The sequence below is a fragment of the Phaenicophaeus curvirostris genome, chromosome 4, assembly GCF_032191515.1.
Source record: "Phaenicophaeus curvirostris isolate KB17595 chromosome 4, BPBGC_Pcur_1.0, whole genome shotgun sequence".
In the NCBI taxonomy this organism is placed as follows: domain Eukaryota; kingdom Metazoa; phylum Chordata; class Aves; order Cuculiformes; family Cuculidae; genus Phaenicophaeus; species Phaenicophaeus curvirostris.
The window spans coordinates 38,223,573-38,250,626 of NC_091395.1; the positions used below are offsets into that span (position 1 = coordinate 38,223,573).

The 27,054-nt window shown below is 35.5% G+C and overlaps 1 protein-coding gene across 10 annotated transcripts in view; it reads left to right on the top strand.

Annotated features, from left to right (window-relative positions):
* The window catches only part of MARCHF1 (membrane associated ring-CH-type finger 1), a 235,509-nt gene that overhangs the window by 154,817 nt on the left and 53,638 nt on the right, over positions 1-27,054 (top strand). The window lies entirely within an intron of this gene.

The following is a 27,054-nucleotide window of genomic DNA, read 5'->3' on the forward strand; positions in this document are numbered from 1 at the left end:
ACAGTTTCCCAAGCAGAATGCTGTGAGAAACTGTGTCAAAGGCTTTACTGAAGTCCAGGAAGACCACATCCACAGCCTTTCCCTCATCCAGCAGCCGAGTCACTTTGTCATAGAAGGCGATCAGGTTAGTTTGGCAAGACCTGCCTTTTGTGAACCCATGTTGACTGGGCCTGATCACCCGGTTCTCTTGCATGTGCTTCATGATAGCACTCAAGATCACCTGCTCCATGACTTTCCCTGGCACTGAGGTCAGACTGACAGGCCTGTAGTTCCCTGGGTCCTCCCTGCGATTTGATGCACAGCATCAAATGTGATTTTATGCACAGCATTTTGGGTTTGGTTTGGGGTTTGTTTTTTGTTTGTTTTTTTTTTTTTTTTTTCCAATTACTGCAAGAGCTTATCTACTAAATTAAATCTGTGTTGCCGCAAAATTGTAAATCGTAGTGTAGGTGTTCTTCCTCAAACAAGCAGACAACTCTGAATCTCTGCAGACCTTGAGAAGAGGTCTGGAAACTGTGAGAACTGATGTCACATTTAATGTTTTGTGATTTTTTTTTTTTGCTTTTTCTGTCTGATTATGCATTCTACATAAAAGATAAACTTTATAAGTTACATGAGATAAGAAAACCTGTGATGCACAGGAATACTGTTAAGATTTTATATATTTACTTATTTTACTTTTGCCAAAACATTTAAGAAACTCTTCAGTTGCTTTGGACTGATCACAACTACCAGAAAATGTAGCTGCTTTTGAGATTTATTAGCTCATTGTATATATCAATAAGCTGTTCCATGGATCAGCTGAAGCTGCATCAATGGCTGCATCATTAATATTTTTATTTTTTGGTTAAAAAAATTAATTAGACCATGAGCATTATTATTTTGATGAAGATTCATGGCTGATTTTGATGGTGCACCCAACTCTTCTCACCTGAATGGTCCTCGTGGTTGCAAGAGGATTATTCACATAGTAATCATAGTAATTGATATTCAGACAGTTAAGATGAGAAATCTAACCAAATACATGCATTATGCTGCTATTAAAGAGAATATTTTTCAATGATAGGATAGTTAGAGATATTCATAAACATATTCCTTAACGATGATTTATAGATAGTGTGCCTCTAACATATGTGTGTACATAAGTTGAGGGATGAGAAAAACTGAATATATTTGAACCTACGTGAAGTACTTTTACCATTTTTTAAATTCCTTTTCCTTATTCCATTTATCTCACTCCTTGGAGTAGCAATGAGCATGTTAACAAAGGAAGTTAATCCTTGACTGTTACGCTGCTATGAGCTGTGATCTTGTCAGATCTTGTAACACAGGCAAGTCTGGGCCTAATCGATATTTAGAGATCAACAAGGGCCAAAAAAAAAAAAAAATGCCAGCTCTTCAGAGATGCTGTTCTTGTGCGGTTTTTAATTTATCTTTTTCAGGTTTGTGTTTTGAAAATGCAAATTAAGAAACTTCACTATTCATCACTGAATTCTTGGATGCACAGCAGATACGACATTAATTTCCTTATTCTCATGTTAAGTAGTGGATAAAGCTTTTATGTGAACAATTAAAAGTATACAATAATACCTAGCATGCAAATACATTTATAAATCCAATTGTATACTTCTTGACATAGCTACAGATGGAATGTTTTTATATGAGACTGTGTATTATATAAAGTAAGCCATAAACTGTATTTTTGATGTTAAAGGATGCTGTGATATGACTGAGGTTGGTATTATTCACTGTCATCCTAAAAGTGAAATATGCTGCTTTTGGAGCTGTTTTTCTGTTTTGTTGAAATGTTGAATGAGAAAGCAATATTGAAATTAAAACCAGAGAGCTTTACATCTTGAAATGGTTCCCAGGGCCAGATTCATACAAAACCAAATGATTTGGATGGTTACCAAAGGATCCCTTTAGCCCCATTGCATGTCTCATTTAAAAACAACTGATGACTGTAGAATAATATAAATATCAGTACTTCTGTGACATGCTCCTCAAATCTGAAGAGATATACAGTCAAAGGTCCTCTTCATCTATTGGGTTATCATAGGGTTGTTTGTAGCCCTTGATAAATGTTTTTTCTTTTGTTAATTTCACCAGTTGCATGCCTGTTAATATCCATTGAATGTTAACTTTTAATGTTGACCAATTTCTCTGGCAGAGTTCCGATATTTAATTACTTGATTGTGTGAAGAACTGCTGCCTGTTGTCATTATTAATGAAATCCCTAGGCTCTTACTTAGATGCATATCTAATAAATCATCAAATCTGATATGGATTCTTTAGAGAGATTGCCCTTTATGTCTCCTTCATAGTCAAAATTAAAGAATTGGAAGAGTCCCCAAAGGCCTAGCATGTATTTGCTGTTTCTCAAGAATTTTGGGACTACTGTGTGAATTTTGCAAAAGAAAACATCATCATCACTTATATACTGTCTCTAAGGTTTTGCATGGTCAACCTTTGACTGTCCCAATTAAAGAAATTAAACTAGGTGCTTTAAAACACCTGTCCTTGTCGAAAGTCTAAAGAATATGAAATACCTTCAAAAGCATAAGGAACAGAATGCTTCTCCTAACTTCAGGTTTTCTTGCAGTGGATTTCTAAATAAACAGAGCAGGATGGCATCTGTCAGCACGTTTGTGGGTGCTGAAAATTCAATTGAATGGAAAAGTAGAAGGCAGCTTTAATTGTTCCATTTTGGCAGATCCCACTGTTCTCCATAGTCTTGGTGCTGTGCCTGGTCACTTCAGGAATGAGAGGCAAGGACCTCGTGATGAGCACTCAGAATGCTCATCTGGGATTCCCATCCAGACATGTGTACGTTTGGCTTTCAGCTTCATAGAGGTTACTCTTATGTTGCTTCCATTATTGTTTGCAAGGGTAGAAAAGAACAGCAGCTTTTCGCAAGCTGTGGTATTGATGGTTGAGGAGTTTGAGGAAAGAACTGGAAGTTCAATGTAAATACAAATTGATGACTTTAGCATAAATATAAAAAGGGAGTGTTTGATTGTTTATTTTTGATGTGAAAGTACTGAATGTGTTTAGGGGATGGTTTCAGAGTAAAATTTAACCGAGTTTTTTTCATTGACGATGCTTAGGCAGAAAAGTTCTTGGAATCAGGGCAGAAGCTCTCGAGCAGTGGGTTATTCTCGAATACTGCTTCTTGAAAAGCTTTCTCTCAATAGATGCAGATAGCAGTTCAGTTCATAATATTGTACCCAGATTAGTTCTTTAGGTACTTGACAGCAGAGATTTTCTCATCAGGCATCAGCAAAGGTTAAACTATAACATATTTCTACCTCCAGACATATCTTCCATGATTTCCAAATGTGGAGCTATATTTGTACGAAAAGTGTTGCTAAAGCAGATGCTCTCTGGTTGTAAACTCAGCAGTGCAGAATGATCACACATATTTCAAAAGTAATTGATGTGCCTCACATAACCTGATTTTGGGATGCCTCAGCTAAAACAGTTTTTACAGTGTGCTAGATTCTTCGGCACTGCACAGTACACTTAGCTAAAAGTCAATTTTTTATTTTGGTGTGGGGCAGAATTTGGACCATAATTTATGCAAGCTCTCTGCAATATCTAAGCACTATAAGACTTGCTAGGAATTTGGCTTTCTGCTTTAAATCCCAAAGTCTGATCTAATTCTTACCCTCAAATTTCATTTCAAAGTAGTTATTTTTCTGCCTGACATAGTTACATGTGAAGTAGTCTTTCATCTGTCTTCATGAATTATGCAGACAGCTGAGTTATCATACAAAGATGGAGAAGTCTTTATGTTCAGAAGCTTTAGGGGAGCCACGTTACTATCATTGGAAGCTCTCTCACTGGAAAATAATAATTAAGTTTTTTGATGTGATTTTAATGTGATGAAAAGCTAGAAAGGTGGAGATCAAGACTTACATCTGTGAATAGGGAAAGGGCTGAATGCAGTCTGTATGTGAAAGCAGCAGAGAGAATTGTCAGATTAGTGTTGAAGCTAGGACTGCAGGTGACCTGTTTACTTTACACTTTTAACTTATTTATCCCTGATTTGGAGGCTGATGTTTAATTTATTGGCTAGAAGTGCATAGGTAATGAATGCATTGTCACAGGGCAGAGTTTTTGTACAATTCCATGTTTTTGTTATTAATTGTGCCTATTCTTAATTGTGCAGGTCTTTAGTACACTTGCATTTAGAAGCGTATTTTTTATTTATACTTTCTATTAGTTGTGTGAATATTTAATCGTATCTTTTTAATATCTAATAACAGCTGCCTCAGGTGTCTTAAAGTAAGATTTCTACGTGGGATTGTACATCTTTAGAAATGAGATGCTTGGATTTTGTCAGACAAGCATTTTTGAAACATTCAATCTTGGGCTTTATATACCAGAAAGAATGTTAAATGAGCTTTTTGCTCTTCTATGTCACAAAGGCATTAGGATGTATACATGCATTTTTTACCGCTTATCTATTTAATAGTTTACAGTTGAGAATAAAGTGTGGGGTTTTTTTAGTTTCTATAGTTTTATAATTATTTAATAATTTCTTGTTCTGTTGTATGCATACTATCCTGAAGTATGTTAGGTTTCATCAGTTCCAAGTTGAGATGTCAAGGTTCTTGTTAACCATAATACTAATTTACTCAGGTGTGCAGTAAAATACTAGATTGTAAACAAATATCAGTTCCAGTAATTTAATGAGTTTAAAAAAAAAGATATTGGGTTTCTGTTAAATTGCTAAATATGAACAAATATTGAGTAGTTTGTGTATATGAAAATGAAAATGTCTGCACCGTGGTGTACGTGAAGCTACTTCCAGCTGTGTGATCAAGTACCTTCTATTTAAGGTCATCTTTAATTTAAAAATAATGCTATAACTAAACTATTAAAGTATATATTACTTTTCTTTATGATTTCCCTTATCTAATGCTCAAATACTTAAAAGTAAGTAGAGATACAATTTTATATTGGCTACAATTAATATGGTATTTACAAGTCTCCCATGGCTCCAGCAAGAGCATCTGTGTTCTGAAATTCATCCATTAAAATAATGAATAATTTTGCCATGTAATACCCTACTTTTTGAAGCTTAGTCAGCAGGGGCATTTGCAGAGTGATTCAAGTACCTGGAATTTTTGAAAAGGCAAAAAAGGCTTTTTGCAAGAAGTTATTCTTAGTAGCTCTAAAGATACCCAGGCTATTTGCCTAGGGATCAGGGTATGTGAAAAGTTGTTAATTTTTTTCCTTCAACAGATGTTGGCTTCAACATAGATCTGAGACTTTTCAGGGGACACTCATGTTCCAGGCTTCTGACAGTGAGCTGGCACAGGATTCATAATGAACACTGGTGGTGCATTTACTAGGAGCATGAGCATATCATCAGGCACTTTCTATTAATTCTTGTATTTCCAGTATTATGATGACTTTTTTACAGTTACGTAGTTATATAGCCATGCCCACATAGCATGATTCAATTTGCTAGTGAAATAAATGGAACCAAAATGATAGGCAATTCAGATCATTCAAGCTGAGGTTTTACACTGAACCTGTAGATTTGCATTAAAGCTTTTGATGCTGTTAGCAAATTGAATGGGAATTTTAGATGTTATTTTCTGTATTATAAGTCAAGTCTGAAAGAACAGCCAGTGGCACCATTGCATTTTGTTGATAACAGTAAGCAGAATGGTGAGCACAGTACGAGATAATAAATTAATGTTTGAATCTTCACGTGTCCTGCATTGCAATCCATATCACAGCAAGCCAGTGATGTCAGCAGAGCCATTTCCAGTGTTGCAGATATGTAACCAAGATTCTCTTAAAAAAGATGAAAACATGTTTTCTCCTTGTCTTTTCGTTGGCCACCAAGAGAAGACATAGGATCAAACTAGCACATTCCTTTCAGGTGCTGTCTCTTGTCCTGCAACCTTGCTGCATTTGCTTCATTTAGGGCAGACTAAAACATGTTTTTCTTCAACTTTGTCCTTGTAATATGTTGCAAAGTCATCACAATCTCATGTCAGCAGCAGATAGTCAAACCCATGAAATCAGCTGAATTAGATTATTTGTCAGAGATTGTAATTTTGATTTTATGCAAGGTTATAGGAGTGCTGTGATGTATAGGCCACTGGGCATGGAGAGTAGATAAAATTTGGAAAGTAAAATTTACTTTGTTGATTACAACATTACTGTGCTATCACAAATTAGTGTGTTTCTCACTTAATTTCTAGTTTAGCTTGGGTTAATCAGAGTTCTAACAGTATGGCAGTCCCATTTTGTTTTTAATTGGGTGCTCATCATTATACCCAAATCAAATAAGGAAATCCAGTGATATATACTGTTACCATACTAAACCGAATAAACAGAGAAGAGGGTTTAGATAGTCACTACTATCCTAATATACAATTTTTATGGTATAGTCTGTAACTTAGATATGTTTTATAATAAAATACTACTGGTGTTAGAAAATCAAAACATATGTATATTGATGTTTGCAACGTTTTAGAAATTTGAATATAAATGTGGCCTAGGCAATAAGATTGTGAAAGTGATACAGATTTTGGGGTAGTTTGTGTTGTCTATAATTTCATGTCAACTGAACTGACAGTTGTAGAATTGTCTCTGCAGTACAGAAATGCTGTGGAGAAAGAAGAAAATTGTTTTCCATGAATAAAACACGTTTTCTTTATGGATGAAGTTTGTCTAGTGAAGCCTCACACACAGGCTTTTTACTGCCTAGTTTGTCCCATAAGTTGAATTGAAAATAATGCTTCTTCAAAGTTTTACAGTAATACCAAAATATAAAATTTAGTACAAACAACGAAGTGTAAGTCTAGTTTGTCATTTTTACTAATATGGTGGTATTTAAAAATAAGCAGGCCAGAACTAATTTTTATACCTTTTAATGTTAACTTCTTAGAGTAAGATTTGAATAACAGAATAAACTGGTACTTTCAAACAATAGGGGAATCAAGGTTTCATAGTGTTATAAAATTTTAGTGACAACATCTTGCAGGGTTGTCATGCCCTGGATCCGTGAGCTACACACTCACGTCTGGGCCTTCTTTTGACCTGCACAGCCGAAGAAAGTGGTTTGTTTATCTGTGGCACAATCTAGAGGTCAACAAGATCATTCTCAGGGCAAAAATCAGAAAGCAAAATTCATTCTGGCTTCGACCAAAATAAACAGACGAAAAATTTGGGTGCACAGTTGAGATATGGGGATGGAACTTCCCAAAGTTGTGGAGAACAGATTTCAGTCTGTTTAGATTACAATCTGATCCCTGAATAAAGCCAAGGTCACTTGGATTTGATCCAACACACTCCAACACCAGTCAAGAAAACATGGTAAGATAAATGATATATGTATACATGGAGAGAGGGAGGGAGAGAAAGAAAGAATCACTGTTTCAGTGGGCAACAGCAGCTCCTTGGGAACATGTGGTCAGTGCAGCAGCAGCTTCTTCCAGGCTGTGTGGTCCAGGCTGGTCCAATTGGCATGATGGGCAGCCTCCGCATGGCTCCTTGAAAGTTCTTTTATAAGGCCAGTCCATGCCCCCTCAACATGTATTTTTGTTAATTATTTTGTTTCTGTCAAGATAAATGAGGAAAGTGAAACTAGTTAACTAAGGAAAGGAATAACTTCTGCTGGCACTAAGAGATTATTATTAAATTAGTAAAAAAATAGACTACTAATCTCAGATTTGATTTAGAACCAGATTTGCATCTCGGATACAGAACGTAATTTTGTATAGTGTTGCTGAAGAATGTTCTTATCAAAATATCTAACATTAAAAAATGTGGTTTTCTTGCTGCAAACTGAGCTGTTTTGCACAGTTCAACAAAGAAGTGCATCTAAGCTTTCGATTGAAAGCTTATGACTCAAGGAGCAATTGAGCTCCTGTGTTTGAAACAAAAAAACCTCAGTCCAGGCATTTGTGTATTCATATAAGTCTCTGCCTTACTTGTACTGCATTTTGCATGTTACATCTTACTAAATTTTTAATAAGCTGTCCTGATACATGTAGACTGAGGTCTAAGAGGGCAAACTTCATAGAGTTGCTTGGGAACAGATGGCAGTAAAGTACTCGTGCTATTTTATACTTCATAAGAATTTCAAAACCGCAGTTTGGGATTTTTTTTTTTTCATTGGAGGTATTGTGCAGGCAATTCATTATTATAGGTACTGGCCAAGTCTCAAACAAAAATTTTCATTTTGTTGGCATTAATACTTTGGAATTTTAAAAAAACCCTATTTTCAGTGGAAGCAGATGTCTGAAGAAAAATGTTTTCCCTACTAAGCAACAACTTTGGTAAAAATGAGTTACTGTCTCTAACGAAAACTACAGAACATTCTTTTCAAAATAAAATGTATGTCTAGAAGGGACCTAATCTATTAAGTCTGGTCATTCGCTGTTATAATTTTCATTATATCCTTTAATTTATTGTCAAACAGTTATATCTTTTCCTTCCCATACTGGGAAGTGGTTTTCTAGCAATTAAGAATCTTCTACATCTATGCTGAATTTAATCTGTGGATACTTTATAACCAAGTATTTTGTGCATCTGGCTTATCTCGAATTTTTGCCTCTCTAGTTATCTGCTGCAGAAACATTTATACATACCAGCTATCCCGTCTCAGCCATCATTTTGCTAAACTAAACCAGTCAAACTGCTTAAGACTCTTGGAGACTAGGCTTTCCATTCCTCTAATGATTCCACTGACCTTTCTGCCCCTGTTCCAGATGCAATTAATTTTTCCTATCTGTCTGTCCTTGTACATGCTATTTTAGGTGTGATCTCATCAGTGCCTAGCAAAATGGTGATAACATTTTCCTGATGCTTTTCAGAAAGCATTCATATTTCTTTTAGTGTTTTTTAAGAAAAGAATTATAAAGAAACCTGTTATTGAAGATTTTGGATTAAAAGTTGCCCTATGCAAAATACTGTGTTAAACCGTGTTGTTAAATAAGAAGAGCAATTAACATTTTTATCTTGAAAAGAAGGAAGGATGCAGATTAGTGAAGTAGTAAAGTTTTCAGCTAGAATTTAGTTGCTTTGCACAGAATAAATTGAAGCTAAAAGTTCAGTAAGGAGCTTTCATGTTACATGATATAAAAATTAAAGTCTGGTACAAAGCCGGTTAGTTTTTTGTTTGTTTGTTTACCACTGAAAATACTGAAAGTATTAAATAGGTTATACAGCATCCAAAATTAACTCTTTCAGAAAAATAGTCAGTGTTCTGTTACAGATTCCTCAGAGAAATCTTCCTCAGGATTAATAACTATATTCAGTGAAACTAGAAGCATCAGAATAGGTATATTGAATACAGATTGAAATAATGCTGCAGACACTGTTATGACACCATGCAAATCCATGGCAAACTCTTGACAAAACATCTAGAATGCATTATGTATTTCCCAGGAACCATCTCCCCATCACAGAAACATAGAATCATAGAATCACAGAATCACCAGGTTGGAAAAGACCCACCGGATCATCAAGTCCAACCATTCCTATCAAATACTAAACCATGTCCCTCAGCACCTTGTCCACCCGTCCCTTAAACACCTCCAGGGAAGGTGACTCAACCACCTCCCTGGGCAGCCTGTTCCAGTGCCCAATGACCCTTTCCATGAAAGATTCTTTCCTGATGTCAAGCCTGAACCTCCCCTGGTGGAGCTTGAGGCCGTTTCCTCTTGTCCTGTCCTCTGTCACTTGGGAGAAGAGGCCAGATCCCTCCTCTCTACAACCTCCTTCAGGTCGAAGAAAGCTTTCACTCCCTCTGCGGTAACAGCCAGGCCTGACATGTCTCACCTCCCACCTCTCTTATTTGAAACACATTACAAAAAATCATGACTCAAAAAGATTCAGATCGAATCTTGAGGCTTGAGCATAGTTGTTAATGCTGGGGGGTGGGGAGGTGTGGGGGGGAAGAGTGGGAGGAGGTCAGGAAGAAATAGTAAGCAAATAGGAAATAACAGCTCATCCCATTACTTTAGAAATAAGGCTCAGACCTCAATACATATCTTGTTTTTCAGGTCCTCCGTATTCCAAGAGTGGGCCAAGGAAGATGCATGCAGAATTGCTCCAATTCACCCTTTACTTTTTATTCCTGTCGATGTGTTTGCAAATAGTTCATCATGGGACCTTGGGCAGGTTTCTCAGAGAAGTTGTGGATGCCCCATCCTTGGAGGTGTTAAAGGCCAGGGCAGGGAGGTTGGAACTAGATGTTATTTAAGGTCCCTTCCAACCGAAACTATTCTGTGATTCTATTCTAAATACTGGATGACATAACAAACTATTTTGGGAATATTAGAATTTTCTCACAATGCAATATTTTCCTTCAAGTTTCCTGTACAATACTCAGTGTAGCTTCCAGTGACCTGTTATAGCCCTAATCTAGTCACCAAGGTTTGCAGAATAATTATTCTCAGAAGTCACAGAACATGAAGTATTCGTGCAATCTTTCTCTCTCTCTCTTTGATGGCAGCCTGTAAAATTATATTCCCACATCAATATTTAGCATCTGGTTCCATTTCTCAAAATGTACCCGGCAATTTTTTACTAGGTTTCTGCTTATCTGTGTGATAATCCTTCATAAAATGTCTTTATAAAAGGTTGAAGTATTTAAATAAACTTTGCTGGTACTTTTGGTAGATGAGTTAAGTGCACTGAGAAAGGAAGGAGTTACCAGTATGCTATACACTAGTATGCATATATATGACGTGGAAACTAGAATGAGAAAGATAAACCTTTATTCTTGATTATTCTGACCAGCAGCAAGCAACTCATTAAATGATGTTGTATCTGATGATACTGGCCTAAATTCAGGCTAGTTCAGAACTTTACTGGAGTGGAAAGTAAAGTTTTTCAAAGTACGCTATGTTGAAATAGCCCTGCCTAACTCCAATAACAAAAGTAATTCTCCTATTCAGGACAGGGTGGAACTAAGTCTCTTCCTTTCTTCCCCCTCCCTCCTTGTGTGTTTTTAATCTCTTTTCACTAACTTCTGCATTGTAATCACAGGAATGTTGTAAAAGTTATTATATACCTCCCATTAGCTAAATGTTCTAAATTCTGCTCAAAGTTTTAGATCTTGTTTGCTGTTCCTTGAGCATAAGACCTGCTGCTTACAAATTTTTACCTACACATGCACACTGTGAGTTTAGGTTAAGAATTTATGTAGACAGCAAGAACATGCTGTGTAAAGTTATACCTTAAGCAGAATGTGCAGAGATACTAGCTTTGAAACTTTTGATAAAAAAATTAAATATGAGTGTGCTCAGATACTATCATATTTTTCTTGCTACTAGTCTAATATAGGTATGCTGGCTTTAGGCTTTTAATTTTTTAATTTTTTTTTTAATTAAAAAATTTCCCTTAAGATCAAATTGGACTACTAGCTTAATACAAAAAATAGAATCAAATATAATCCTAGTTACATTATGTGGTGTGGTATTTGTAACCCTTTTATATGTTATATAAATTATCAATTTATGATTCACCTCATTTTCACATTTACATAAATAAATATCTCCTCAGTTGTCAAAGCTGTTGAATTTCCGGGAACTTGAAGTTAGTGGGAGCTATATAATTTGCTTTACATTTGCAATGATATCTTCCAGGACTGAATTCACGACATTCTGTCATATGTAATACTGTACAGCAGCGTTATTGAGTAGTGTGAAATGTTCTCTTTTATCTCCATCTTCATAATTGAAATGACAAATTTCACTCTTATAATTATCCAGTTTATGTCTATTGGAGTCAGAAGGTCCAAATGAAGACAAACTAAAAGCCTGTGTAGCCTGCTGTGCAATCTCAGTAGCTAATTGTGAATGCTGTGAGAAAGGTAAAGGAAGAGCATAAGTTGTTAGTGTGTCTCCTCAGAATATTCTTGTGGCATCTAGTAAATTGTAGCTCCTGGTCAAGAAGTAATTTTTTGTGTGTTTTCCTTGAACGAACTTTTCTTCTGCAATGATGCTCCATTGCTTTTTGATCCTCTGTAAGCTTTAAAAAAATTCAGATAGGTTCATTAAACATTAACCACTTGTGATATTTGTTTTGTTCAGAATCTATGACCAGCTAGTTTGATTTGATGTCATCTTGTTCTGGCAGACTGAAAAATAGTTGCCTGTTTTCCAAGCCTCATGATTTTGATGCGCTCTATCATGTTTCATCTCAGTAGTCCCTCTTGTAGTTTGAATGGCTGTAGTTTATTTAGTTGGTTTTTTGCAGAGGCTATTCTGTCTACTGGCCATACAAATTTTCCGGCAGACTTCTCAGTCTTCATGTGTTTGTGGGAGGGGTGAGAATACCTATGGAAGTTTATGACTTTGGCAAATTGTTGCTCACAGGCTTTTGGGTTTTTTTTTTGGCCCGTATCTTTTTACATCTAATCACACAGAGGGTATATTTCTTCATATATTCATCACATGGTCAGAATTTCAGGTTTTTGTAGGATTCCTTCACAGATGTATATTCATTTTTGCAGTACTAAAAGGTACTGGATGCATGTGAGAATTTACCCAGGAGTCTCAAATTTTGAAGTCTAGAGCAATATGTAGATGTTAAGGCATGAAAAACCATCTTGTCTAGCTGCTTCATGAGCCAAGATGCAGAATTTCACCTTGAAGAATTTGAGCTCTAAAGGTGTGTTATCTCAGAAAAGTTCATAGGTATTCATGTTACTATTAATTTCTCTGCAGTTTTGAATAGATATCTGGACAGTCTAGATTGATAGTATGTTTTTGTTGTATCTGAATGGGACTTGTCAGTGCTAAACAGGATAAGAAGTGCTGCAGAGACACCCATTGCTCAACAATCATTCTATCAGCTAAATACAGAGAAAGGCCTCAAAGAAGTTTTTTTGCTTGTCTTAGCTTACCTATTGAAGTGTCTCACAGGAAGATTAGAGTCATAATATAGGCAAAGAAGGCAGATGGTCAATGGTCAATAAGAAAATAAATTTTCACATGGCCATGATGAATTTGCAAAGGCAAAGAAACTTGGTGAGGAGAGTGTATTTTTGTCTTTAGGCTACCCTAACTATACAATATACTATATCATGAATTTCCTATATAGTGGTTGTTACAGCAGGGCTGGCAGTTTACAATACATTGAAAATGCATACTTAATAAATTTTCGATTCACCACTTATGTTCATTTAACAGCTGCGATTCTTGTCATAATCAGTACATTGAAATAAATAACTCTGAAAAACAATGCCTTTTGTGTTGGTTCTGATTTGTGTCATTTTCATTATGAAAAATAGCTTGAGCTGTTTATTGTATATTCTATATCCTTTTAATGCTTTTTATAGTGCCTGAGAGTAAAAGAGGAGAGGAAATTACCCTTAATTTGCCATGTTTTGTTAGTTGCCAAATATATACAAGCTTGTTGCCATGGAGATCAGTGCACAATTTGGATGCCTGACTAGCTGTTGGTAAAGGGAGCACCTTAATGGATTATCAAGTGAATATTTGGCTATATTAAATAGCTTAATGAACTACAGGGATTAGAACACATTTATTTTAGGATGCAAGGGAAGTTAGTGATATCCCAAGACCTACTCTCAGATTCCAGTAAGTACTTGTAAAAGACTTGCAGCTTCTCCTTCTGTGCTCCTGTTTCATGTCATGTTCTCTCAGTACCACAAAAGAACACAGACCAATTATAGTCCTTGGGGAAGTGCACTGTAAAACTGAACTGAAAAGCTGATGTAAATATGAACTTAAAGCTGCATGTGCTGTGGCACTTAAAGAGCTGGGATTTAGCTTGGAGTGCAATGCATAAGTGATTTAAAGTGCTGTAAAAGTACAATTTATGTTTAAACTGAAAGAATTGATTCTTGCTAATGACTGAGCCTGTCAGAGACAGTATGGGGATTTCTTCCTTGCATCTTTTAAATGCTATAGCTGATTTCAGGCTCCTAGTACTGATGTTTTTGTGGTGAGAGGACTGAGGGACTGACAACAAGGGTCTTTTACATTTTTTTAACTGTAAGTGTCCCCTAATGTTTCTGCAATTATGAGCTAATCCCACTTTCTCTCTCCTTACATTGTGGAGATTCTTACTGAGAAGCTCATATACAGACCTGAGAAAGGAGTAATATCCAGCTATGCTACTTCTGTCCAGTTAATTGCAGAGGCCAATTACTGGCACCACAAGAAAGTACTATAGTGAGAGAGTGGGTCCAGGGATATATTTTTGTCTATTGTAAAAGGGAGGGCTTGGACATTTGCATGGCTTCTCTCTCACACCCATCTCCTTTTATAAAAAGCTGTAATACTTTGTCTTATAGATACATCACAGAGGCTTAAAGTGTTTTATCTGTGTAATTCTTAATCTTCTGTCTTGTATCTAGGCCTTCTGAGCATATTTTAATCCAATTTTGCTGGGAAGCCTAATTCAGGGAAGGAAGTGATCTCACTTTGTGTTAACTGTGAATAGTGAGGGTTGAGAGAATTTGGATGGCTGAGATGTTCATGTTCTCAGGGACTGTCTTTTGCATGCACTACGAAGGGGAAGAGACTTTCACCATCCTTTCCAACTAGACTATGTATGCACTGATTTTAAAGGAGAAATCATAGCAGACCTGTTGTTATTGGGGATTATGTTTTTGTATTATATTGCCAGTAAAATTTTTCCATCTCATCACAGTATGTTATGTTCCTCACCCTGCTAATTGGCATCATATTCAGTTGTGTCAGTTCATCCTAATCTTCGTGCCTCGGTTTGTCTGTAATGTAGATGAGTAAGCTGAGTTAAGTGCTGTAGTGCTTGGCTGTATTAAAGTTCAGTGGTTTTAGTATATCTATTTTCTTTGAATGCAAAAGGTTAATTTCGTTTCAGTGTAGAATGAATCTAGATACTGACCTTTACAACTGGAAAAACAGATAGAATCATAGTTTAATTAACCTCCCAGCCAGGATACATATTCAAAACATACTCGAGGAACCATACATTTTAACTTACACTGGGAGCCATGTAGGAATTGTGGATTGTTGATATCCAGAAACATTCGAAGTGACCAGAATTAGACAAAAGGAAAATGATGAAGCATGTAGCTGAGCTTGGAAAGAACAAAGGTAAACTGAAATTGGAATATTGAAATTACCTCTTCATGTTATGTCTTTATTATGAAATAGGAAAAGCAAAGAAAGATGCTGAATTTGTCAGCTTCTTACTTGATGTTTTCCCTAACTTCTTCTCTTTTCCAGCTCTCTGTGGTAGCATTCCATGGCCCTTCTAAGTTAAAACACAAGTCCTATGGAATTAGATTTTTTTTGTATTTAAATTTTAAAAGAAACTAAACTCTGTAAGCAAATAAAGGAAAAAAAAAACCTAGATTTGATCCCTTTACATTGGTCTTTGATTAATCACTCAACATTTGTAATCAGTTAAATGCTTGTTAAAAAAGATGAGGACTAAAAGCTGAATCCTTAATCCTTTCTCTGAGTCTTCCCTGTAATAGTTCTGTCTCTAATATCTCAGATTGTGAAATCCAGTCCTGTTTTCTTATTTACAGTAATAACTGGCAAGAGTACTGATTCTGTATGAAGGGACAAAATTTAGTTCAAGTAAAGGTGGTTTTTTAGGTCTAAAAGAGAGTCACTTGAATACCAGCTGCATTTTTATAGCTCTATAAGCCACCATTTTCTAGAATTGGGAGCCCTTGTTCCCTAAAATTTGAAAGAGAATATATTGCTGAGGATGTTTTATGGGCATCCTATTGCAAAGTGTGGACCCCTACTTGAGATGAATGAACCAGATCTTCGGTTGACCTCATTCAAGTTGACACTGTGTGAGTTACTAGTTAAGTACCTGCTTCAGATACAAGCAGCAGAATATAGTTTATTTTCTTAAAATGGTATAACTGTAGTTGAAGTCCTTTCCAACATGGACTGCTGGAAATCTGGAATTACATGGAAGACTAAAAATCTATGACATTTATCACATTGAAGACTTACTGTAGTGAAATGAGAAGAACTGTTGTCTATTTAGAAAATGGCAATAATGATCTGTGTGTAATGTTATTGCACATTATGTGTTGTGACTAAGAATAGCAGGATTCCTTGGTGAGAAAGCACAGAAAAGAATAGAATAGAATCACACATGCCTCATTGTTGCCTGCAGTAATGGAAAAAATGCAAAGCATAAGGTATTAACTGATATCTAAGACAGTAATTAAAATATTTCTTGAATAAGAGGCTAGATAATTTCATGGGTGTTTTAACAGCTAGAGCCTTTGAAGACTGACACACATAAATACGTAGAATATTGTGTGAAAATATTTGAGTCAATTACAGTGTCGGGATGTTGCTCCCAACACATTAGTCTAATTTCTATGCAGTAATTAACAGATACGAAAAAAATATAAATATAGTCTATTCTATATTCTGGTAGATGGTTATTTAGAGCCACTCTGAGAAAGTTTGAATTACTGTCTGTCCTAATTATGCCAAGGACTTTTTTTTTGTTAGGCATGAAGGTCTAACTGGGAGGAATTAACAACTGCAGAATTAACAACTGCCTACAATGTGTCTGCATTACAGCTAATCAAATGTTTTGTTAGAGCTGCTTCTTATATTTTGATTTTATTTTTCTGTCCATCCATTTGTTAGTCACATCTGGAATGAGAAATTGTGCTCTAAACAGTAAAATCTTCCTTTGCCTAAGCTAGGGTGCCTGATTCTCTTCCCTTGGACAGTCTCTTCATTATCTGTTTTCCCCAAACTTTTCAGTGTTCCTCTTTCCATCAAGGAGATTTCTGTTACAACACAAGTAGGAGTAATCAGTAAATGATGTGCTGTACATGTCCATCTCTCTACATATCTTTGAGACTGAATATGTAGGTCATGTCTCTCTGGGAATAAAAGACCTGTAGAAGCCTTCTGTCATGAATATGTATGAATTGCTGGGCAAATCTGCTAAGAGATTGGGGTATACTCTGTTTCACAATTCTTTTTACTTGCATTATTTTAAATGGAAAATAGGATCAAAATTCAACCTTTTAATTAAACATTAAGGTAGCTATAAAGAAAAAAAATAAACAAATCCTCGTATAATAGTTTCTCTCAATCTCCTGACTGAATAAATGAATATATAGCAATAGGTACACAAGTGACTTCTAAGAATAAGCCAAATTTAATTTTAATTCCAGCAGCATCCTTCTTCTAATGAATATACTCAGTATTTCAGAAGGTAGAGAAAAAAGGAAAATTGTGGCCTGCACCTTACTGTCCTATAATATTCCAGATGTAAGTGAACCAAGGATCTAGTCTTTGTCATGGAAGCTCTTTGAAGGACTGGAGTAAATGACATATTTCTGGGTATGTGTGGTAATAAACTACTATTCATTTCTGCTGATGACTTCTTTATGAGAAGACTCAGTAACTTTAGAGATGCAAATCAGACAAAGCTTACCTGTAAACAAAAATGATCATTTCCGTGATAAGTATCTGTGATAGTATATAGAGAAGCTTCACATTAAGAATGGCTTGTGCTACCTTGATGTTAGATCCCATTATTTTTGAAGGATGGTGATCACTGGGTCAATGCCCATCGAAATAAGACTTGAGTGAATGTCAGTCTTGGTTCTGAAGCAGAGAGAAGTGGCTGTGGATACGTATTTTTATCTTGAAGCTGTTTTTCCTCCAAATTTTCTATGTATTTTAGTGTGAATAAATATATCATTCCAGAAACCCTCATATAAAGTATGGTTGAAAAGGATTTTTATAAGGATTTTGCCATTCAAGCACTGAAGTTTGAGTTTTGCTCTTTTTTGTAAAGAGGAGAAGTTGCAATGTTCAAATTTATGTTGAAAAATCACAAACTACGTGAACAAACTGGTGGGTAGATAATTAAATTAAACTATAAGCCCAAAATTTTTTCATTATTTGTTAACTAGTATTGAGATGAACTCTGGGATTTCCAAAAGAGTTAGGAAAGTTGCTGATGAATGTATCTGTGGAATCTATGTGCATCTCAGATTCAGCTGGCATAAAAATTCTTCATATCCTCACATTTGTTATTTCTCAGTTTTGATTGTAAGGTTTCAGATAGCACTGAGAGTTATGGGCCTTTTAATCTGGTCCTGCTGGTACAGAATTAAATTATTCAGTTGGTAACATTTCTGACTTTTCAGCTCCATCTGGCAGTAGCAACACTGGCCGCAAGGGTTCAACGTAAATTTCCTTAATTCTACTCTTATCTAATGTAGACATTTTCTTTGAACTCTGCTATTCTGCTTACATTTCTGTAATGAACTTGGCGATGTTGAGATACAGGTTTGCTGCATATCGGAAGCCAGGTGAATAATCAAACTGTGTGTTTCTTTGTGCAGGTCTGTTGCCATTATTGATTTCCTTAACATTATTACTTAACATGTAGGGTTTAGGTCGAGAACTTAATTTTTTATAGTTTTGCTGCAGTTCTTGGTGCAGTCAAAGATCAGTGAGTTTATGCTAATAGTGAATCAGATTGGTCAATGAAAGGAATTAGATGCTTGGATATCCTCTAGAGGATGGAGGAAAATGCTTTTTCCTTTAAATTTCCCTTTTAGTCAAATGAATTTGTATTAAAGGGACAAGGAAGACATAAAACTTGTAATCAGATATAAGGTATAAAAATGCTGATGTTGGAAAATACATCACATAACTAAGTAATGTTTTATAGCTGTATTGTAAGTGAGGCACTTTTGACTTTGTGTATTTAATTAATATTTTGTCTTTTGATAAATATTTGGCTGTTAGACAAGTACTTGGCTACCTAATGTCTTTCATCTCTGGTACTAACTGATTGGAATCCAGCAGGTCACAATAACAGGCAGACAACAAAGTGACCTCTGAATTCTGGCTTCTGAAACAACTCAGTTTGTCTTTTCAATTAAAAAAATTCCATATAATTATACTTAACAAGAGGAAACTGAATGCATATCAAACTATGAATTAAAAATCAGGTTCACAGGCCTTGTCTACTTTCCTTTAAAAAAAACTCCCATCCACTACTCCTTGTAACTATTTGCTGAAATTTGTATACTCACCACGAAGAATGTTTATACAAGATAAAATGATTGCAGAGACCAGGTGTTTGAAGGATGACAAAAGAATGTCACTCATAAGAGGAAAATGCAAAGCATTCAGACTGATAATTGAACAGGCATTGATTGGAGTTCAACATGGTGATGAAATTACTAAGTCTTCAGAATCACTGAGACTCTTATGAAAAATCAAAATTTCATCATGCACTGGGAGCTTTGGAAAATAAATGTACTGGCTAGCATACTAAAGTTCTGTCATGCTCTAGAAGATTGAATGAAAAAAAAATGAACAAATCTTAATTGACCAAAGATGGAAGTGCTTATATATATTGTTTGTAAATGATAATAATGTGTAAATGATAGAACCATTTGACTTAAGAATACTAGAGCAATATTTATTTTGTTGCATTTCTGTTCATCATAGAAGATAAAATGATAATTTGATTTCATAGTGAGGAGGTTTCTATTTCATTTTCTTGCTTGATCTGTCAAAGCCATTTAAGGAAGGTAACACAGTGTGAAAATAAGTGATAATTAAAGAGTTGGTTTATTTGATATTTGAAACCAAGAGATGTACAGTCACATGTATGTGGCACACTTATGTAGAAGTTATAAAATGAAGCTGAACTGCCAGTGTTACACTAGCAATACAGATTGACAAAGCAAATACTGCAAACTGTTGCATTTGTATTTTATAGGAAAAAAACCCAGACTTTGGTTCTTGTCTTCATTTTATATAGATGAGTACTCCTGAGAAGAAAAGGTATTTAGGTAACATTTCCAGTTTTCTAAGGCAAGATATCATGCAACAGCACTCAAGCACAAAATCTCCTGTATCATAGCTCTGGTAATGAATGAATGTAAATCAAGTTTTAGTGCAACCATGCAGGTTGTTTATAATTGCCAGGTCATTTATACTTGTTAGCAAACATTTAAACTTGTTAGCAAACAAGTAGAAGGAGGTGGTTTTGACATGTAGAATCTATGACAAATTGTATTGTTTTCTGCTGTAACTAAAGTGCTCTGATTAATGTAGTGATATGGTAGAAATTGAACAGGCTCTAGTCAGACATTGATATAATAATAATAATAATAAAAAGCTTTGTATTTTTGCAGAAGAGAAACGTCTCAGCAAATAGCAATGTAAAAACAAAGACATTATTAAGGTATTTTAGACCAAGACATTTTTTCTGAATGTGACAAGTTAGAGCCTTGTAGTGAGTGTCAATACACACACAGTTCTCTGGTGAAAAACTAACAGTTATGAATTCATGCAATTTCTTAAAAATAAATTGCTCTTTTAAATGCCTGTATGGATAGGGATTTATTTTTAATGTGGTTCTATATTTTCATAACATGGGAAAATATTTTCCTGTGTTAATTTTTCATTCCATCTCTCTACCTTTGTATTTGCCTTTATCTGGTTTGAGTAATTATTTTTGTAATATTTTCTTCCATTATAATGAATATTTTTCCTCTTTGATTTTTTTTTCATTTAATTCCATTTGAGAATAGTATTCCATCTGTGTTGATCCTACCAAGGTATGTCATAAGAGTACAGACTATCTACTTGTTGATTTTTTAATTATAGCCTTCTTGTGCTTTTTCCCTGTGACTTTTTAATGAGAAGATAATGGCAAGTTTCACTAGTCCAATCTTTGCACCTTTTACTTTTTAGCTATGTGATCAGCTTTGGATAAAGACTGGTGTCACTTGTGTCTTGCTAGATAATTACTACTAGGAGCTATCATTTTGACAGCATTTTGATCAGTTTGATTTGTTCAGATTCTTTTCTTGCATTCAGTGAGGTGGTCTCCTTCAGCCTCTGAACTGAATCAAATGGCTCTTCTTGGTCTGCAGATGCAAAAGCAAATCAGAGCCACTTCCAGACCTCAATTCCTGGTTATTTTAATTGCACTAGGAACAAGTTCACCTTGTTTGTAGAAAGCAGGAGGTACTAATGAGCAAGACCCAATGACTGCTGCTGTTTGGCTTATTTGATGCAAGACACTTGCTCACCTTTATATTTCAAACTTCTAAAATCCCGCCCTTTTTTATTTTCAGTTTTGTTCCTTTAACCTCATTCCTATTAGTATTAGGCATTACCAGAAATAATTTTCCAATAAAAGCTTCTGGCTATCTTTTTATGTCATGATCAGTTAAGGGCAGCTATATGACACACATTGTGTGTTTACTGATTTGTGTTGAACTTATTTCCTAATTCATTATTGTCTCATTTGTTATTTTGTCAAGGATTTCTAGGAACTTTTGCTAAATATGGTATAATAAAGTAAATTCAGCTCTTTATGTGAGCTATTAAAGGAATTGCATTTGTGTCAGGTGACTGTTTAGTATATGCTGTTTTCTCACTGTATTCTGTGCACGCCCTTGCTGTTCTCCACAGTTGATTCAGTGCTGGATTTATTTTTTTGTTTTAATGTAATGAAGTATTTCGTTCTGGTTTTAAAACAATTTTGACCTTGTTCATTTGTGCAACACAGAGAAAGTAACCAAATGTTGTAACATGGAAGTTGTCAATGTAATTGCAGGTAGAAGCATCACTGTGAAACCCTTACACTGTAAGAGCAAGCATGCTATTGACTCATCTTGGCCTCTGATGGAAATTGTTCTGGGTCTCATTAAATTGTAATTAGCATTTTCAGCTCAAACGGATGGTGGATTGGATTCTATTATATTTATAATGCTTATTAGCAGCTTACACTATAAAAAACCTGCTACATTGACTCCAGTGAAACTAAGGTGGAGCGAGACAGTGTATGATATGAGTGGAAAGGAACGTAGCCCACTAGAGATACCAGTGCAAGAAGCTGCTGTAAGTAGCACAGTGGTATCTCTGCCATGCAGTTGGTTACATTCTTTTTTCAGTGGAAAAAATGGTGAAAAAGAACATAACAATTTTATATTTGGTGATTTAGTAATAAGATTCCTTTGTCAGAGGACTTATATGGCTGACTGTTGAATATTTGAAAGCATGAAAAAATTAGATAAAATATTAACAACATAGAAAATAATTCTATGAATAATAAAAGATAACTGTCAGTTTGTTATGAGCTTCTTTCTCAGTAATATTTTAGAGCTTAAATCTGCTTTGAGTTCCTTCCAGGACTCAAATTCTCCACATCAGTTTCCTGTTGCTCTAAAAGTGGTTAGGATGCTATCACCAGCAACTGTTATCACCAACCACTTCCCCTGCCCCTCCTTCCCGTAGAGAAAAAGGCTGCCCAAGTCTGAAATTGCCAAGAGGCCGGTTGTATGCTCTACCAGCAGTAATAGTGTGATTACCTTCTTGGAATAAGTAGTCATGAATAAATATGTATAGATTTGCATTTGTTTTAATAATTTAGATCCTAACATGAGAAACTGTGAAACTGGTCTCAAATATTTAATAATATTGTCCTTGTTATATTTAACAAATCTGCACTGTAGGAGGCAGTGTTATCCTGGTTCTGGCCATGCCTAGCAGAGATAACTAGGAAAAGAATGAATACATTTACACATTTATACATATAAGTTTATTAATATGTATAGAGAGATAGATGTTATATGTGTTTAGATATTGTGTTTGTAATGTATAGATGTGATATAGAATCATAGAATGGTTTGGGTTGGAAAGAACCTTAAAGAACATCTAGTTCCAGTCCCCCTGCCATGGGCAGGGACACCTCCCACTAGACCAAGCTGCTCAAGGCCATGGAGTATATATGAGTAATATAAGCAATGCATATCTTACTCTATGTATATTATAGAATCATAGAATCACCAGGTTGGAAAAGGCCCATCAACTTATCAAGTCCAACCATTCCTATCAAACACTAAACCATGCCCCGTAGCACCTCGTCCACCCGTGCCTTAAACATCTCTAGGGAAGGTGACTCAACCACCTCCCTGGGCAGCCTGTTCCAGTGCCCAATGACCCTTTCTGTGAAAAATTTTTTCCTGATGTCCAGCCTAAATCTCCCCTGGCGGAGCTTGAGGCCATTCCCTCTTGTCCTGTCCCCTGTCACTTGGGAGAAGAGGCCAGCACCTTCCTCTCTACAACGTCCTTTCAGGTAGTTATAGAGAGCAATGAGGTCTCCCCTCAGCCTCCTCTTCTCCAGGCTAAACAAAGCCAGCTCTCTCAGCTGTTCCTCATAAGGCCTATTCTCAGCCCCTTCACCAGCTTCATAATTTATTATTCATAATTTAATTTTATTAATAATTACTATTTAGATTTTATTACTATTTTAATTAATGGCTGCATCTGCATCACAGTCTGTAATATTCCCAGCAGACTTCTCTTCTGTGAGTTGGCACTTTGAACCCAGCTATTCTTTGGTATTGAAAAAACTGGGTCCTACAGTAAAATTATGCATGATGCCCGGTAATTACACAGTGTGTTTATGTGTTAGTTGATTATGGGCATTGAAGTTTCTGTTTATCAGTTAAATCATATGCTGCCTGTTTCTTTAATATTTTAATATTTTAATTTTCAAGTTAAGGTATTGATATAAATATATCAAATCCACACATCAATTTTAATAATGCTAATTCTTGCTCCTTAAGTTTCCAGTGGATAACATGGCTAGTTGAGTCCTTAAAGTGAAAGTAGTTTCTGCGTCTGTTTAAAACTTTACAAGTGAAAAGGTGCTGAAAGGAGGCTCGTGCTTATGCAGTGAGGGGATACAAGGTAGGAGAGGACTTTAGGCCGACAGAAATTTGTTTGTTTGGTTTGTGTTGTGCTTAGGTTTAAGATGCATTCATTTTTGTGATATGCTGTGATATGACTTCTAGAAAGAAATTTGTTTTAACAGTCACGTATAGAACTCTAAGCCTGAGGACAGGCGTGAGAAGCAGTGTGTTGCAGTGTAGGGATGCTAAGGTTAGCACCCATAGGCAAGAAGACAAGAGTGAAGTATTTTGTGCAAGCGTTTTTTGGGGGGTGGGTTGGGTGTATGTGTGCGACAGAGGTTGTTGCTTAAGATTCTCCTGTGAGTTGAGATGTTGTGATTAGTTCTTGATGGTGCTGTGGTCTCTTCAGGGAGATGAAGTGCTGTCTGTTAGCAAGCTGCCTGCATCAGCCCAAGTGATGCTTAGAGCTAGAACAGAGTAAGGGGCAGCTAAAGGAAAGAAACCAGGCAAACAGATTAGTTAGTTTAAAATCCACGTGGCTACCCAACAAGACATTAAATCATTATCAGTGCATATGAAAACTTAGTGCAAGTCAGAAAGCAACCAGCTGTTCTACCACTTCCCTCCTCAGAATGAGAGCCTGAACTGTTCACAGCAGTATTTAAACATTTGTTACTACTACCCTGTTTATTTTTCTGCTTTAATAAAAGTACTGTTTATTAGCAATGTAAGTTACATTTGCAAGCTGGGAAAAACTGTATCTTTAAGCATCAGAAGGTTTAACAGGCTTAAATCTTAGCTGGTCATTGCAAGAAAACATCCGTTAGGTGGCGTTAGGTGGTAGTTCACTGACACAGAAAGAGGAATTTACATATTACTGTGTTTTTAATTCTTTTATTTCCTTATTACAACCAGAGTTGGTTTCTTGGTATGATGTGTTGGGACGCACAACATCTCTCCAGAAGCAGTTTCCTGAACAAGTCAATATCTGAAATTCCGTGGTATTATTTTTTTTTCGTCTTCTGCCCAGAATTTATATTGAAAGTTGAATGCTGTTTTCATGTATATCCTCGTAAATGAACTAGGTAAATTTCCTAAGAATTCAGTTTTACAATCAGAGATTGATTTTTCTCAGTATTCCAGTGGAAAAGGTATGGGAACTTTTTTCTGTTCTATTACAGTTTTGAAGAGATATTTGACACATGTTTGCAGGGTGTAACATAATAGAATAGGTGAGATAGTGGTGGTTCAGGATGTCTGGAAATAAGGAGAGGCATTACAGTGTAGGTTTTGGACTACATAATGCAACATACAACCTGAAAAGCTCATACCTATCATGGCCAGGAGTAGTCTTCGAAGGAGGCATTTTGCTGTTGTTGACTGAAGCAAAGACAGTGTGAGAATTCTAGCACGAGATTTCTCTGAGTATTTTGCTTTTACTTTGCATAAGGGTCAGAACTTTGTATGTGTAGATCTAGAAAACTCATTTAGGAACATCAAGAGCCCTAGTTGTAGACATTAAATAATTTCTTCTGAGAAGTGTTAATTCTGAAAGACAGATGCTACTTTCCTTGAAATAATCTGTTTGGAAGGACATGATAAGATATTTCCCTGATCCTCAAAAGTATTTATAGATGTTTGAACATGTATTTCTTTGGCTATAAGCTTTCAAATGTAAATTAATATTGAATGTATGGGGGGAAAAGTTTTATTAGTGATTAGCAAGCTTGTAGGAAAAACATTTTTCAATAAAGATATTTCCTCTTCACTTACAGTAAGAAAAGGAATCAATTATTCTTAACAATGTGAGTATTTTGTGTAGATAAGCCATTAAAACAGAAGCACACAGACATTCTTTGAGGACACTTTTCAAAAGAAATTTTGCCGTAACTTTTCTATTCTGTTCTTTCGTTATATGAACATTCATGCAAGTTCAATGTGAACTTGAATTAGGAACTCTATCTGATTTGTGTACTGTTATTTAGTGCAACATTTTGTGTTTTATTTATATGTTCTTCAGGATAAATCACCTTGAAGTATCTGAACTTGGGAAAGATGATTAGATTTATTTATTTATCTATTTATTTTCCCCAAAGCTGTAGAGCCAGCACTCTTTCTGTCGACTGAGACCATTCAATGTATGAGCTAGGACTTTGCAGAGTGAATGCTAGGAGTTTTCAGTTAGAGAGTGAGGAACTTGTAACTAAAGTGATGGAGATGTGTGCCATAATGAAAAATGGATTGTGTAAAAAACCTAGAGAGCTGTAGTCAGGAAACAGATTTTCAAAATGAATCTTGAATGACAGATTATTAAAAGAAAGTAAGTTAAAGTGCCGGAGTTCACTACACTATCAGAAAATACAAAATATTTCTTTAATCCAGGTGATGAAGGATAAAGGTTACATGCTTTTAACAGTTATGATCCTCTTCATAGTTTCTAAACACAAAAGGGGAATTAATTTCATGGATCCATAACTTCTATTATTTTGAGGTCAAAGCAGAGCTTCTCTGAACGTTGACCCAGAATATTGAAAGTGTATTTTCTATGGATATAAATGAAGACATTCAAACCTGTATATATTTAATATTGTCTAGAAAGGATAAGCACGTATTAATTTATTACTAAAGCTACAGTGGATAATCTATCACAGAAGTCATCTTTGAATCATAGAATACTTAACACGTCAGAAGGAATCATCTGGTTCACTTCCCTATTCAAAGCAGGGCCTGCCTCAAGGACAAGATGTAATAAGTAAGTACATAAGTTGAAGAATTTGTTTTTCAGTTTTTCCTATAAGAAGAAGAAACTGACACACAAACCTGAAGGTGAAGTCCTGAGAACTAGCCAGTGTAGTAGAACAAAATGGAGAATGATTTATGGTCACGGAGCTGAGTGAAGCAAGAGGGCAAGAGTCCATTGTACTACTTATGGCTAGTGAAGACAAAGTATAAAGATAGATAGTTGAATATATTAATATTTGCAGTGCCAAAAATTCATGGTGCTGATCGAACAAAAGTTATAAGCTACCTACAGTCTGAAAGAAGAGAGATAGAGTAGGTATATGTAACAATGCCTAGGTTTGAAACTATTTTCCATATGAATCTGCTTACTGGAGTTGAGATCGAAGCGGCTTTTTTAATGTAAAAAACATTTTTTTTTTTCCTGAACATTTCCTGACAAATTATCTAAGATTTAGTGGGTTTTTTTGATCATTTTTGCCGTTAGAAAACTGTTTTGTGCTAGAAATTATTGGGGAAATACTAATTTCTAGACTAGATATATGTACTAATGAAGTATGAAATCTGTCCTTTCTAAGTGGCCACTTTTGTATTTTCCTGTAGCTCTTTAAATGAAGTATGAGAAGAGATGGGTCATAGTTGAGTTG